The sequence below is a fragment of the Myotis myotis genome, unplaced genomic scaffold, assembly GCF_014108235.1.
Source record: "Myotis myotis isolate mMyoMyo1 unplaced genomic scaffold, mMyoMyo1.p scaffold_m19_p_10, whole genome shotgun sequence".
NCBI classification, from domain to species: domain Eukaryota; kingdom Metazoa; phylum Chordata; class Mammalia; order Chiroptera; family Vespertilionidae; genus Myotis; species Myotis myotis.
The window spans coordinates 37,597,919-37,613,717 of record NW_023416314.1 but is presented as its reverse complement, the minus strand read 5'-3'; the positions used below and the strand labels follow the sequence as shown (position 1 = coordinate 37,613,717).

Genomic DNA, 15,799 nt, shown 5'->3' with positions numbered 1-15,799 from the left:
AGACCTTGGTGGAGATGGGTAGGGGTGAGTCAGCCGTCCCCAGAAGCCCTGGATGGGGGTGGGAAGTGGCAATCTGATGTATTCTTAGCCCCATCAGTAGTTTGCTGTGTAACAGCCAATCATTGTTCTGCCCTCTCTGAACTGTAGTCACCCCCTCTGTCAGTGAGGGGGTTAAACTAGATAACCCCAAGGACTTTTTGCTCCAGAATCCAGGTCTTGGGTCTCGACCCTTACCTGTGTCATAGGATGACACAAACATTGTGGACACAATGAGACTGCAGGGTGCTTTTTAGAAAAGCCTTCCTAGTTAGGCAGGTGAACTGGGGGTCTGGGCAGAGTAGCCCAGGGGTTGGGGTGCCCCATGAGGCCAGAGCTTCCAGGCAAGGGAGAGGAGGATCAAATAGCAGCAGGCATGTCATTATAGCACCTGGGCCTGGGTCCCAGATTCTCCTCCTTCACTTACCCACTGTAAGCCCGGGCAAGCCACCCAGCTTCTGCGATCCTTGGTTTCATCATCTGTACAGTGGGCAAACCACTACGCCATTCCCTCCCAAAGTTCCTGGAAGATAACGCTGAGGGAAAGAAATAACAGTGTTGACCAAGCACCTACTGTGTGCCAGGCAGTTTCTGTGCCTGTGGGTGCGACAGGCCTGGTTCTGCAGATGAGCACATGGAGCCCAGGCCTGTCTGGTAATTTCTGCAAGATCTCGTATCATAGGCAGTGAGCGCTAGAGCCTGGTTGCAAACCCAGTGCTGAGGGCTGACGAGCCTCTGCCCACTGTGTTGTTCTCCTCCTCTGTTCCCTAGGATAAGCAATTGTTGTTTTACAGGATCAGGGAGCAGGCTAGAGGGCCAGGGCCAGCCCAGAGGGTTCTTTCCTGGGTGCACATAACAAAGGCCACCTATCATGTCTACTGAGGGCGTCGTTTCTGAAAGACTGCTTTCAACTCTCAGTTGTTTAATTGTGGTGGTAGCTGCTCAGGAGACAATGTTTGTGTGTCTCAGGCCTCTTTCAATTCCAAGAGAGAAACTCAACATCAAGTAGCTTAAACATAAGAGAACTGATTGGCTTATGCAGCTGGGGGAGAGATTAGGGTGGCTGGTGACTAGAATGGAGAGTGGTACTCACTAGGGCTTGGGGCTGGTGATGGGGCTCCGGTGGCCCCCCAGGAAGGCTGTCTGAAACTCATTTCTGTTTCTTGCTGCTCTCTTTGAGCTGATGTGGGCCTCATTCCTTCCCCCTGGTATGTAGCCATCAACAGCCTCAGTTCAGAATTCCAGGAAAATGAGAACTTCTGTCTCCTTGGGTTTCCGTATCTGTCCCAGGGAAGGCAGCTGATTGGCCTGCTTGAGTCACATGCCCTTCCGTTGATTGGCAGCAGTTATTGTCATGGGGAGGGAGCACTGGGAATGAACAGGGGGCAGTGCCTGGAAGAGATGAATGGGAAGTAGTGGGCCAATGGGACTCAAGTCTAGGTTGGCAGTTCCTTTTACAGTTGGGCTTACATGTCTCTGATATAATACAGTCAATGTTTCTACACCTGGGTCTCTCCCTGCACACACACACACACACACACACACACACACACAGGGACAGAGAGACCCACCATACCCAGTGCTTCTTTGCACAGAGAGAGAAGCTGAGGTTGAGAGAAGAGACCAATTTGTCACTGGTCTGAACTCTTTCTGGGGAAGGCCAGTGAGGTAGCTATTTAATGACACCAATTCCTTGCAGCCAGGACACACACACTCTTTAAAATGTGACTCCATTCAGAGAAGAAGTCTGTTTCCCCACCCTTTATCTGGGCTGGCCTCGTGACTTGCTAGGACCAATGCATGTGACAGGAATGAAGCTGTACATGTCCTGAAGCCCAGGCCTCAGGGGCCTTGCAGCTCTGCTCTCACCCTCTTGGAGCCCAGCCCAGCCTCAGGTCAGAGCCCAGGCTGGACTACTAAATAGTAAGAGGCCCGTGCGGAGCGAGGCCCTGAGGCCAAATCGAGAGAGGCCCAGCTGGCCCACCCGTCCCAGCAGAACCCAGGCCTGGCTGACCCACCAGTCACACGCAGCCACGTGAGCAAGCCCAGTGAGATCAGCAGATCTGCCCCGTCAGCCACTATATTTTGACATGATTTGTTCCATAGCCAGAGATACCTGAATAGGCCAGGCTTAAATAGCAAGAAAGCTAAAAATGTGCATTTGCTTAAGATCATTTTAGAATTTCAAAGTCTGGCCACTCACCCTGTCATATCCCTGACGTTCTGGCTATCAGAGCCCCAATAAATGTCTCCATTGCTCTGGGAACAGCATGCAGTCAGTGATTGGGTTTGCCTCACCTACACTGCATCCCTGCTGCCCCATCAGAGCCAGAGAACAGCGGTTGCTCCAAAGTTGCCAAATGAATGAGTGAATGTCTCACCTAGCCTCTGCTTGCATACCCCCAGGGAAGGGAGCTCACTCAAAAGCAGCACCAAGCCCTCCACTCACCCTTTCCTGAAACCAAACTAGTCCCTCTTGTCTTTGCTTAAGCTGTTCCTGGTGCTGGGAGTGGCCTTCCCCACCCCCAGCCACCTGACAACTCCTCCCCCAGGCTCTTCCATTAGGAGGTGGCTCTGCTTGGGGGAAGGTTCTCCTCCAGCTAGAGCAGAGATCCATGCCTCCCCTGCGACCCTGGCTCTCTTCCTGGGTCCTGTGACAGCCTTGGGTATATCACAATGGTCCCTGACATCTGCAAAGCAGCACCACCTCCCTTAATAGCACATCCATGTACATAGATTGCCAGCCACAAGCATAATCTTAAGGGAAGTGTTCCATCAGGGCCTAAAAGGAGCATGGATTCCGGGATCAACCCCACGTCTCTATGGCCTTGGGAAGACTTCCTGTCTCTGAGCCTCAGCCTTCTCATCTGGGAAATAGGAGGAGTGAAATGTACCACCTCGGGTTGCTGTGGGGCTTAAAGAGATGATATATGTAAAATGTTCTGCATGTAATCAGCCCTTGATAAAGGTTAGTTCCTCTTCTGCGGGGACATAAACAGTTCCAGATGGCGAGGTCATTTGCACTTAGCATTCATGTCTATATAAATAATGTGCAGGTGGGGGAGGAGTTGTCAGGTGGCTGGGGATGAGGGAGGCTACTCCCAGCAGCAGGAATAGCTTAAGCAAAGACAAGAGGGACAAGTTTGGTTTCAGGGAAGGGTAAGTGGAGGGCTTGGAGCTGCTGGCATCAAGAGCGACAGGAGGGAAACATGACTGGGGAGGAGGACAGGCCCACGCCCGGGAGGGATCTGAATACTGGGCTAAGGAGCAGGGGCTTTACCAAGGGGGGCAGGTAGGCGGTCTGACGCCAAAAGGGTGAGGTCAGGTGCGGGATTGCAGTCTGGGCAGATTTGGGGATAGATTGGGAAGGGAGGGGAGAGAGAAGGGAAGTTGGGGTGGGAGCGGGAATGGCTTAGGCCAGTGTGGGGAGGGGGAGCCTGGCCACTCAGTGTGGGTACAGCCCTCATGGGAAGCAGGACCCCTGGGCCTCTGGCCTGGTACCTCCACTCTGCATCTGTGGTCCAGGCCCTGTGTGAAGAGCACCTTTTCTGCCTGTTCAGTCTAAGAACAGGCTGTGAGGAGGCCAGATCTGCAGTCAGAATGGGGACTAACCTTACCCATTTATCAGTTGAAGACACCGAAAAGTCCCTTTCCAGGTCTGCTTGCTCATTTTAGGAACCATCCTGGCCCCTGAGCTGAGCTGTACAATTTTCTAAGCTCTGCCACAGTTACGGGCTCCTTTGAGACGTGCAGCTAGCTGCCTTGGGAGGGAGCGAGGCTGGGCAGGGATGATTAGTCCTATTTTTAAGACGGGGAAACCTAGGCCCAGAGAGGGGAAGTGACGTGCCCAAGACCACACAGCAGATGTGTGGCACAGCTGGGCTGGAACCCAGACCTCCTGCCTCCTGCTCGCATCCTCGCCTCTTTCCACAGCACCGAGGGACTGGGCAAGTCCATCTCTGGGTGAAGAGTGAGGGGAGCCAGAGAGAGGTTGACAGGCATCAGCAGACAACACTTAACCCAAACTGACAATTTAATTGTGAAAATGTGGACGAGGTACAGTTATGTGTAAGGAAATCCAGACGGTCTGGACCCCTGGGGAGCCTCGACCAGCACCCCGGTTGCCGGGGAAACAGAGAGGGTTGGGGATGATGTCAGTGGACTCTGAGGCGGAGGTATGGGGGATGGGCTACCCAGCCACCTTGTTGGGACCAGATGGGCTGTGTGGGCCTGGCTACGGGCTATCATCTTCACGGTTAACTCCTTCCCTTACTCATGGGCAAAGGGGAGCTCCGGAGCTGGGTGGTGCCTTGTCCAAAGTCACACTGGGGATCAGTGACTGAGCTTTCCTCATGCAGGTGACCGCCCATGTCTATGCACCCAGCAGGCTGCAGACACCTGAGCACAGGGCCAGGTCAGGGTCGTCTGTGAGTCCTGTGCCCAGCACAGAGTCATACAAGGAGCAGAGCTCAACCCTGCAGCGAGGGCTGCTTGACCCTTTTATAAAATGGGGGTGAGGCTGCTTGGGGAGGTGACGCTTCTTGAGTTCATAGAGCTTTAGAGGAGGAGCACTGAGCAGTCATCACTGAACTCAGAAAGGGCAGGTCACCAGGCCAAAGTCACCAGCAGTTTGGGGTGTGGCTGGGCTGACCCTGAGTCATGCCCCACAGACATGACAACTTGCACAATCCTTACCCAGGGAGGAGTGGCCCCTCTCACTGCCACCCCCTCGGCTCTGGGCCAGGGATCTAGGCTTTGGGAAGCCCCCACTGTCTGAAGCATTTTCCCAGAATCCCTAGCTCCTGCTCCGAACATCAACCCACCCAAAGCACCAACAGCAATGATAATAACCACCCTTAGCACAGCCTCCACCGTGTACCAGGCTCTGGGCTAGCACGCTATGCTCCCGATCTCAAATATTGACAATGCCATGAACTGGGAGTTACTGCTCTCACTCTGCCATCCAGAGGCAGAGGCTTGGGGGGCGGTCCGCCTGCACACAGCCAGAAAGTGAGAAGCTGGGACTCACATCCCCAGTCACTCTGCATCTCTTCCCTGGCTCTTAGATCCTCCACAGCCCCTAGGGGAGGGGGAGGCCGAGTTTGGCCTGCTCAGTTTCCCTCCCCCTTCTGATGGCAAAAGCATCCTCCCCTTCTATCGCCCCCACTTTCTGAGGTTCTGTTGAGGCCGCGATCACAGAGCCCAGCTGCTACTAGAAGGGCACTCTGAGCTCAGCTTCCTCCGCTGTCACATCTAAGCCCCAGAGAAGGTGTAAGGCCCAAAATGAGAGAAAGGGAACAGGAGGTGTTCCAGGTCGGGTAAGGGACATAAGCAATGGCCCAGGGGCGAGGAAGTGCAGGGTGTGGTGTGGGGGACAAGGAGAAGTCTGTAGGCCGGGGGCAATGTTGAAAGGCTGCCTCACTCGTCCTTCAGTTGGTGAGATACACAAAAGACTCTGGTGCCTCCGTCACAGCACAGCTCAGAAGATAAATCCCACATCCCCTGGGGGTCCCAGGGCAGAAAAGCCCAGCCATGACTTCCAACCACAGGGTTAGCAGTGAGCAGGCTGCACACGATCCTGACGCTGTTGGCTCCACTCAAGTCTGGGTGTGGTGGGCTGAGCCCAGAGAGCAAGGTGGTTGGGGTCCAGTGGGCAGGCTTTTGTTTCTTGCTTTGTGGTCAAGTGAGCAAAACATGCAGAAGGTCACGGCGAAGAAAGTGCCAAAGGAACGGGAGACAAAGCTACCATTCGCTGAGCAGCTACTTGATGAATTTCAGCTCAGCTCACAACCTCCCAGAGAAACAGGAGGAAGGCGGATCAGCCCATTTCATCAAACCCAAAATTAGCTCAGAGAGGAGGATCTATCTGCCGGTGATCACACAGCCAGCAGGTGACAGAGCTACAATTGGAACCCATTCCATCTGTCCTGCAGCACATGATTGTCTACAAATGCCAAGTCACCCTGGAGAGAGGAAAGCAAAAGAGAAGGAGGGCAAGACAGAGAGAAGCCCAGCAGAGGGAGGGAGTCACACAGGGAGGAAAATAACGAGGCAAAAATAAAAAGCAAGAGTGGAAAGAGCGTGAGGCCACAGCTGAGTCCTGGAGCCGGTCCTTAGGGAGTGGCCGAGGGTGGGGACGGCTGGGGACTGGCTCATCAGACCTGGAGCCAAGAACCATGCTTGGCCTGAGACCTAGTGGAAAAGCTCTCACCTCGAGATACTGAAGAGGGGGAAGCCAGCAAGGGGGCAGCAGGGTCTGCCTGGGAGGAGAGGAGCAGGCCTGTTGGCCAGGGGCTGCCACGCAAGGCTCTTCACACATCATCCAGCTCAGTAACCATGGTGCTCGCCCAGGCTGGCAGGCCTTGCTCCTGGGCGTGCAGGGAGGGTGATGGTCAGGCCTTCCTGGAATACCAGCTCTCCTTGGAACAGACCCCCTAACGTGGCCTGTAAGTAGGGTGGCTGTATCGTTTGTTGTCCAAACTGGGACACTAGAGAGAGAGCAGGGACAACGGGCATACGTGGTATGTACGGCCCCCAGCCTTGACGGCCTTGCATGGTCAGCCCGTCCTGTTTCTGCTGTGGCTGCCCCGTCGCTCTCTGTGCTTCACCCAAACTGGCCTCCTCTCAGATGGGTAGGGCCAGCACCAACACCTCTCCACACCCCTTCCTTGTTCCTACTCACCCTCAAGCCTCGCCAGCGTTCTTCATTCTTGTCAAGCCGTTCATTACATTGTGTGCTTTTCCTCCTCTGCACGGATCACAATCACGACGATGAAAATGAACTCTTCATGGTGTGTTTGATTGCTCTGAAGTCTGTCTTTCTTCCTAAGGGGAGGGCTGGGTCTGACTCGCCCACTATTGTATCCTGAACACCCAGCCAAGGGCCCCCGTGCATACATGAATCCATCAACGCCAGGAGCCCCCTGCAGGGCCCCATAGTTGTGGGCCATCCTTGTATTTTGTTGTTGTTGTTCTTTCCTATACAAGGAATGGAAGGAGCTGGTCTTGAAGAAAATAACCTCGTGGGTACAGCATGCACTTCTGATTTCTCCCACAGGCTCGGAGCTCCTGCAGGGAGAGGCCTTCTCTTCCGGTCTCTTCCCCAGGCTCTGTGCTAGTCAGCTTCGCTCACTGCTACACCCCAGCTCCTGGGACAGTCTCTGTGCTGGCGGTGGGCCTGCAGGAAGGCTCACGTTGGACTTACTGATGAGTGATCGCAACGTGAATATCATTGTGGTGGGTCACAGAGTCTGAACTGGTAGGAGCCTGGGAGATCATGAGATAAAATATTAATGCTGAGTCCAGACCCTGGGTATTGTAGGCACAAAAAAAATATTAGTGATCCTTCTTTTAGAGGTAATCTTGTCTAACCAACCACTTTTGTAATAACATTGTTTAAGTGTACCATTCAGTGAATTTTAGTATTTCACAAAATTGTGCTGCCATCACTACTATCTATTTCCAGAACATTTCATCACCTCCAAAAGAAACCCCATACCCAACAGCAATCATGCCGCCTTTCCTCCTCTCAACTCCTAGAAACCTGACTATTTGATTGATTGACTGATTTGAGAGAAAGAGAAACATTAATTTGTTGTTCCACTTATTTATGAATTCATTGGTTGCTTCTTGATGTGCCCCGACTGGAGATCAAACCCACAATCTTGGTGTATCAGGACAATGCTCTAACCAACTGATCTACCTGGCCAGGGCCGGCCATCTCGTTTTAAAGACAGGGAAACTGAGGCCCAGAGAAGACAATGCCTCACCTAATGCCACACTGTCAGTGAGGGCAGGGCCAGGACTTGAGCTCAGGCCTCCTGACACCCACTCTTCTCAGTCGGGCAGCGAGTCTGAGCTCTCTCTCTGGCACCCCCAGGCTCTCTGGTGCCTGACACGAACAAGCTATTCAGCAAAGACCCGTTAAATGGAGTCTAACAGGTAAGATGAGGCTGTCCCATCTTAACTGTTCAGAGCCTCCCCTTGCCCAGACAGTGCTGAGAGGTTTTGAGGCACAGGAGACACACCTGAAAATCATTCCCGACGTATACCCAACTTCCTACCATAGCCAGTGTCCTTTCATAGCTGGGGATGCCTCTCACCTCCATCAGCACCCCCCAAAGACCTTCTTAGGGAGGCTTCGGAAAGAAGACAATGCTCTTCGTTTGGTGGGATCAGGAAGGTGTGGTGTATTATGAGCTTCTAATGCCAGGTGAACCCATTAATACTGATCACCACTGACAACAAATAATCAATTTGAACCACACTTTGATCATAAAACGACCAGAATAGGCACCATCACACACTTCAAAACCAGTTAAAGACACGTTAAAAGTTCTTGCCTGGGAAGTATTAACCCACCTGCCGTATTCACCAGACCTTGCATCTTCAGATTACCACTTGTTCCTATCGATGGCACACCCACTTTCTGAGCAGCACTTCAAAACGTTTGAAGAAGTGGAAAATTGGGTCTCTGAATAGTTTATCTCAAAACAGGAAAAGTTCTATTGGGACGGTATCCACAAATTACCTGAAAGATGGGGGAAATGTGTAGCTAGCGATGGACATTCTTTGAATAAAGCAGTTTTGATGTTTCTCTTGAAATTATCGTGTTTTCTTTGATTACAAAATCCGCATTACTAACCAGTTAAAAAGTAATCATTAATCCACATTACTAACCGGTTAATAATTAATCCGCACCATTAACTGGTTAACAAGTGATCTGCATTACTAACTGGTTAATAATTAATTTGAATTATTAACCGGTTAATAATTAATCCGTGTGGATTAATTATTAACCGGTTAGTAATGCAGATTAAGTTTTAACCGGTTAATAATGAGGATTAACTTTTAACCGGTTAGTAATGCGGAATAATGCTTTCCCCCCTCTCCCCTCCCTTCCATTCTCTCTAAAAAAAAATCAATGGGAAAAAAATCCTAGGGTGAGGATATTTTTTAAAAAAGTGCGAACAGGCCCCTCCCTGCTGGCACTCGGTCCTCCTTCCCGGTGGACTTTTCCTCCATACAGTTACCATCATCCACGGGATATTCTGTATCCTTCGCTTCTTTGGTTACTGTCTCCCCGACTAGTAGAATGTTAGCTCCTCAAGGGCAAGGAGTTCTGTCTGCTTTGGTTGAGTGAATGCATGACTGAATAAATGGGTAGCTATTACTGCATTTCATTCTAATCTGCAATAGTCAGGGAAGGAGTTTTTATGCCTGTGTCATACACATGTCTTAGTCCACTCAGGCTGCTATGACAAAATACCATAGACTGGATGGCACTTATTTCTCACAGTTCTGAAGGCTGAGAAGTCCAAGATCAAGGTGCTGGCAGGTCAGTTCTTGGTGAGAGCCCTTTACCCAGCTTGCAGACGCTGTCACCTCACTGTGTGCTCGCATGACCTCTTTGTGTGCTCCCAGAGAGAGGCAGATTACTACACTGATCTCTTTGTGGCGGCCCCACCCTCATGACCCACCTAAGCCTAATACCCCCAAATGCCACCACCATGGAGAGTAGGGTTTCAACATGTAAATTTTGGGGGGACACAACAGATGGTAAGCGGGGTCCAGAGAGGTCATCTGGGAACCGGAAGAAGGTCACTTTTACCACCTCACAACCCCCCCGCCCCCGGACCTGCCAGGGGAGCCTGGAGTAGATCGAGATGGGCATGACGAAGCGGGGGCCAGGCGGCCCCGGGTTTGCCATTGTTTTTAGGAGCCCAGAAAGCAGAGTCCGCCTGTGAGCCCAGCCTCTACTCCTTCCTGCAGTAATTCAGCAGTTTCCACATTCCATGCCCAGGGTCCGCACACTTGCCACGGCTAGGGGAGCCCCTGGGCAGGCAGTGGCTCCATCAACAAGCCTGGGCCCGACCCCGAGTCGGGATGGCGCCAGGCACTGGGCAGGCAGGGTGCACCCGCAGGTAATAGCCTGTAGAATGCCCCGCTCTGTCATCCAGAGGCTTAAAGGTCCACCTCCCGTGGGACCCACGGCAGCCCTGGGACACACAACGGGCCAGGTCCTTCACCTGTGTCTTCCCATGGTGGACAGTGTTCAGAGTGGTGTGGCGCCTTCCCAGGGTCACCCAGGCAGGGAGTGGTCTGCAGGAGCTTGCACCCTACCCTCTGATTCTAAGTTCTATGGCCCACTGAAGGGGAGAAGGCATTGTCCTTGCCCAAGAGAAGCCACCAGACTGACACAGGCTGTGGGGAAACCACCGGGTCAAGTCCAAGTCCTCATTTCACAGCGGAAGAAACTGCGAGGGGAGGGACTGGCCTAAGGTCACACAGTCAATCCAAGGCCAGATGGGGCTGGCTGTGGGCTCCAGACTCCTGGCCAGTAGACTTTCCTACCATATCCTGCATTTAAACAGCTTCTTTTGAGCGGAAGCCCCCCTGTTCCTCAAGAGAAGCCAGGCCTTTCCAGAATCCGGTCTGAGGCTGCCTTCCAGGATCTGCTGTCAAGGCTTATTCCTCAGGGAACAGCTGTTGGCAACAGGAGGGAAGGTATTGATTATGGCTGGGGCCCCGGGGAAGAATGGGGTGGGGAAGGGCAGTGGAAGTTTCTCTGAGAAACAAAACCAAGGTATATTTATTTTTGCTTTTGCGTCTATTTTCTAGTTGTTCCGCAGTTATGTAGTGCATTTTTCATATTTGAAAGTGATAAACTATTTAATTGGGACTTGTCTGGGAATCCAGGTTGTCTCGGTCCTCACTGGCTGTTTGAACGTGGTCGAACCCTCATCCGTCTCTGGGCCCTTCTTAGAAATGCCATTGATAAGGTTGCCCTGTGAGAAGTGCATGAATCGAAAGGCTCCCTGGCTCGGGCACAGCTCTCCAGCCTGGTTGTCAGAGACTTTAACCATCCAAAGAAAGACGCTACAACCCAGGACTGAGGCGTCCAGAGAAAAGCCAAGGTTCAGAGAAGCCGACTTTGGCCGTGTGCATGCCCAACACTGTCCAGAACAGCGGTGGCCAACCGGTGGTCCGCAGAACACTGGTGGTCCGTGAGGTCTGAAAGGTTGGCGACCGCTGGTCCAGAGGTAAGAATTGTTGCCTGAGGGACATGCCCATCCCTGTCCCCACAGAGGGCCTCTCTGCTCAGAGTGGAGATGGTTTATCGGACTTCACAAAGGTCTGCGGAAACCACCCTCTGCACTAGCCCTCCTCACCCCTTTGCTCAAATTCCAGGCCCACCAGGCAACAGCTTCTCAGACCCCGCTCCCTGGAGAGAAGGGGGAGGGGGCAGGGGGGAACAAGAGCACTTCTGTCAGTGGAAAGGGAGATTGTCTGGTGCTGGTTACAACAGTGCTGGGAGGAGCATCGATCATGAGTGACATGATTAAGGCCAGCCTGTCTGACCCCTGTGGGTGTCTTGAGCAAGGCCAGTGTCAGAGCCAGCCAGGTGAGGGCCGGACTGCAGGCTGGTCAATCACCCAGGCCCTGCCACCCAGTGAAATACGAGTAGAGTGTTTAGAACAGAGCCTGCCATAGAATAAGGAGTCAATAAAAATTGCTAAGTGCAAGTTAGCTGTGGCCTATCTGGACAGCAGGGTGAGTGGTGGGTCCAGAAAGGGAAGAGCACCTTGATCCCAGCCATCGGCACAGCCGGAGCCCCGTCTCTGGGAGGGACACTGTCTCTGCCGCCTATGGTCACCGGGAGGGCACCTTGCTGACTGTTCTGAAATTTGGTATCACTTTCCTGTCTCCGCCTCTCAGCTCTCCGCTGATGTCCAGGCGTGAAAGGGGATCAGGGCTCTCCATCCCCGAGTTATCTCCCACCACCTATCACTCACCTCCGCCCAGCAATGGGCTGAACCTCAGAGGCAGGGAATTCCAGATCAGGTGGGGCCCTACCACTGTAGGTCAGGGCTAGGAGGTCCTGAGGGTGTGCTTTGCTTGCTCTTCCTCCAAAATGCACACAGGAGACTGAGGCCCAAAGAGGGAAAGAGATCCCCTCCCATCCTCCAGCTCCAGCTGCAGTTTGCACAGCCAGGGAGCCACGGCTGGGCTGGAGCTGGCCAGGCCCCATGCTTTCCCCCCTCCTCCTCTGCTCTCCCGGGGTCCCTAGAGGCTGCTCCGGAGACTGTGCTCCCCCACTTTTGTGGCCACACCTCACCTGGTCTTTGTTTGCTCCATCCTCTGTGGCTCTGCCTGGGATAATTCTCAACAAGCAGGGTCAGCCCCCGGGGAGCAGGCAGCTAACGCGCTTCAGATGTCCAGGCCGAACTACCTCGAGGCAGGCGGATGCTCAGATGCTCATGCCGATTGCTGACGCCTGGCCAGTGGTGATGGCACAGAGAGGACACTTTCTCTTCCCTTCACAGGTGGCTAACTCCTGACGTGGATGCAGCCTGTTCCAGTGTCTCATCCCAGAAACGCTGGTCAGGGAGGCTACTTCAAGGAAATCTGAAAAAAAAAAAAAAAAAAAAAAAAAGCAAAGCATAAAAAAAGCAGAAGACAAATGCATTTTGATCGTTTGGGAACTTATTTCTTCTTTCAAAACTTTTCTGGGTCCAGAGCTGGTCTTTTCTAGAAGTCTCAGCAGGGAGGGGGGAAAGGGGGGGTGAAGCCGCTTGTTGATGGCTAGCTCTGTGCTTGCTCTGGGCTGGGCACAAATGTCATCTTCCCCAACCTTCACGAGGACCCTGCAAGGTTAAGGCTGTCATCATCCACTTTACAGATAAGGAAAAGAAGGTTCAGAGAGGTGAGGTGACTTGTCCAAGGTCACACAGTCCCTGAGTGGCCAAACGAGGGGTCCAGCTCACCCCTGTCAGCGCCTGTGTCTACCCTACAGCAAACTGAGGTGTTTCCAGAAGGTCAGATGGCTTATTGTGGTCTCAAAGTTACATGAATGGTGAGGACCTGTGGGCTGCTCTGGGGTTTCAGACACTGAGGCTGCCTTTGCAGCTGACTCACTCCTCAATCTTGATAAGGTAACAGATTTCACATTTACAAAATGGGAATCGTCATCTCAGATTCAGGTGAAGTAATACTGTGATATCATCACTTCTTCATCTGTGTCCGGACACATTCTAGGAGCCAGACCCTCTGCTGGGGGCTTTTCGTGGGTTAGCCTGTTAAGAGCTCAGATTCTACAGCTCTGCTACTTGCGAGCTGTGTGACCCTGGGCAAGCTACACTGCCTCTCTGTGCCTTCATTTCCTCATCTGTGAAAGGAGGGAACTATTAGTTCCGATTGTACAGAGTTGTGAAGTTAAATCAGTTATGTGGGTAAAGGGCTTAGAAGGATGCCTGGCACAGGGTACACACCCAGCAGCTCATGTGCAGCTCCTGTGTTAGCGGATATTGGGCTCAACTATTTTTTTTTTTAAATTGATTTTTTACAGAGAGGAAGGGAGAGAGATAGAGAGTTAGAAACATCGATGAGAGAGAAACATCGATCAGCTGCCTCCTGCACATTTCCCACTGGGGATGTGCCTGCAACCAAGGTACATGCCCTTGACCGGAATCGAACCTGGGACCCTTCAGTCCGCAGGCCAACGCTCTATCCACTGAGCCAAACCGGTTTCGGCGGGCTCAACTATTTGAGATGGGCCTTGTAATTTTCCCAGGAGTACAGATGTGGAAACTGAGGCAATGCAGTACAGTGATTCTCAGACTTGGTGCGCATCAGAATCACCTACAGAGCCCTAACCGGTCTGGCTCAGTGGATAGAGCTTCGGCCTGCGGACTGAAGGGTCCCAGGTTTGATTCCGGTCAAGGGCATGTACCTTGGTTGCGGGCACATCCCCAGTAGGGAGTGTGCAGGAGGCAGCTGACCGATGTTTCTAACTCTCTATCCCTCTCCTTTCCTCTCTGTAAAAAATCAATTATATATATATATATATATATATATATATATATATATATATATATATATATATATATAAGAATCACCTACAGAGTTCATTAAAATATGGAGGGCTGGGTCCGCTCCCAGCGTTTCTGGTTCATGAGTCTTGGCTGGGCCTGAGAATGGCATGTCTAGCATATTCTCCAGTGAGGCTGCTACTGCTGGCCCAGCGGCCGCACTTTGGGAACCAGTGCTTAGTAGCCCTGAGTGTGGCCCATTCGGCCAGGGCCAGCTAGGAGGACCTGTAATAGCAGAGGCTCAATAAATAATCTGGCATGTGACTTGAGCGAGTGATTACAGAGAGCGGAAAGGATGTTGGACCAGGAGCCCTGGAGCTCTAGTCCTGAATTTGCTCCCAACTCTCTGTGGGACTAGACCAAATCATCTTTCTCTTGCATTCGTGGTTTTCTCCTCTGTAAAATGGGGGTGATGATAACCCTTCCTCACAACAGGGGTCTATGAAGATGAGACAGGGTGTGGCACAGCTCTGACACCCACAGCAAGAATGATGAGGGGGGCCTAGCCGGTTTGGCTCAGTGGATAGAGCACTGACCTGCAGACTAAGGAGTCCCAGGTTTGATTCTGTTCCAGGGCACATGCCTGGGTTGTGGGCTCGATCCCCAGTGGGGGGTGTGCAGGAGGCAGCCAATCAGTGATTCTCTCTCAGCAATGATGTTTCTATCTCTTGCTCCCTCTCCCTTCCTCTCTAAAATATATTTTAAAAAATGATGAGAGGAGGGCCTTGGTGGAAGGTGTCAGGCACCGGGTGCTCACGACCATCCTTCATGATGTCCTTTCCTCTAGCACTGAGGGCTGTAGCTCATTCCCTTCACTTCTTCCTTGAACCTGAGTTTGGAAGATCAAGGCCAGACTGTCCCCCACACCCTGTGGCACTCTGCAGAGGGCAGCATGCTTGCTGTGCCCACAGGCTGTATAAAGGGGCCTGTGTTCCGGCCCATCACCTCCCACTGTGCCCGGTGGTTTTCTATTTCAGATGCTGTAAAAATATCACCTTTGATCTCAGCTTGTGGCTCTTAAAAAAAGAAGAAACCACCAACAGGCTGGGTTTTCATTTTTCCCCGCCCCTCCTCCCTCTCACCTCCAGCTCCCTGCTCTTCTCCCCATCTCTCCATTTTCTCCTGTCTCATCCTCGCCTCCCTGGAGCACCAGCATCCTAGCTGGACAGAGCCCCTTAGGAATCAGATTGTCCCTCTTTGTGCCTCTCCCAGGTCCCCACAAGGGCTGTCTACTGAAGGGACAGGACAAATGAGGGTGTGTGTGAGGCGGCTGCCCTTTCTCCTCCTCCTGCTCTCCTTGCCCCTTCTTTTCTGCTCTGAGGGCCAAGGATCTCCAAGATTCCCTGCTTGGCCAGGCCAGGCCACTTCTCCAGCTGCTGTCAAGCACATGGTATCAATCACAGCCCTGCATCGGTGAGGTCTTAGGTCTTCCCCAGAATTAGAGTGAGAACAGCAAGTGGGGCCTCCATATATCAACCATCTTCTCAGAGAGCCCCGTCAGCAACACAGACTTGCCTGGAGGAGTGGCCTTGGGGCCTGGCAGGTCTGATATCCCCACTCCTGGCTCAGTAGGCACCAACACACCCCTCTGGCCTTCCCCACCCCCTCTCCCTTGCACCTTTCCTTTCTGCAAACTCTATGGAGATGCACCCACAGACCACCCGGCCTGGCTGTCCCTCGTACTCTGGCCTCTGCTCTTGCCTTCCTAAGACATCCTTGGGCCTGCTCACTCCACACTGAGGCCTCTGAGCCAGAAGCCCTTTTGGTTAGAAAGTTGCCTTCTCACCTCCTGTGCCCCTCCTGTCCTGTCACCCTTCTACTTCGTGAGGTCATCTCCAAGGGCCCGGCTCTGACAGAGCGGCCAGAGAACCCCTCTCCCCCAGAAGTTTGCA

At 52.6% G+C, this 15,799-nt stretch overlaps 1 protein-coding gene across 1 annotated transcript in view; it reads right to left on the bottom strand.

Annotated features, from left to right (window-relative positions):
* WNT11 (Wnt family member 11) overlaps positions 1–15,799 on the bottom strand; it is a 41,922-nt gene that overhangs the window by 23,347 nt on the left and 2,776 nt on the right. Inside the window, exons 2-3 of the mRNA XM_036324917.1 lie at positions 12,155–12,444; positions 6,719–7,302 (exon numbers count right to left, since the gene is read on the bottom strand). The gene's annotated coding sequence lies outside the window, so the exon portion shown is untranslated. The remainder of the gene's footprint in view (positions 1–6,718; positions 7,303–12,154; positions 12,445–15,799) is intronic.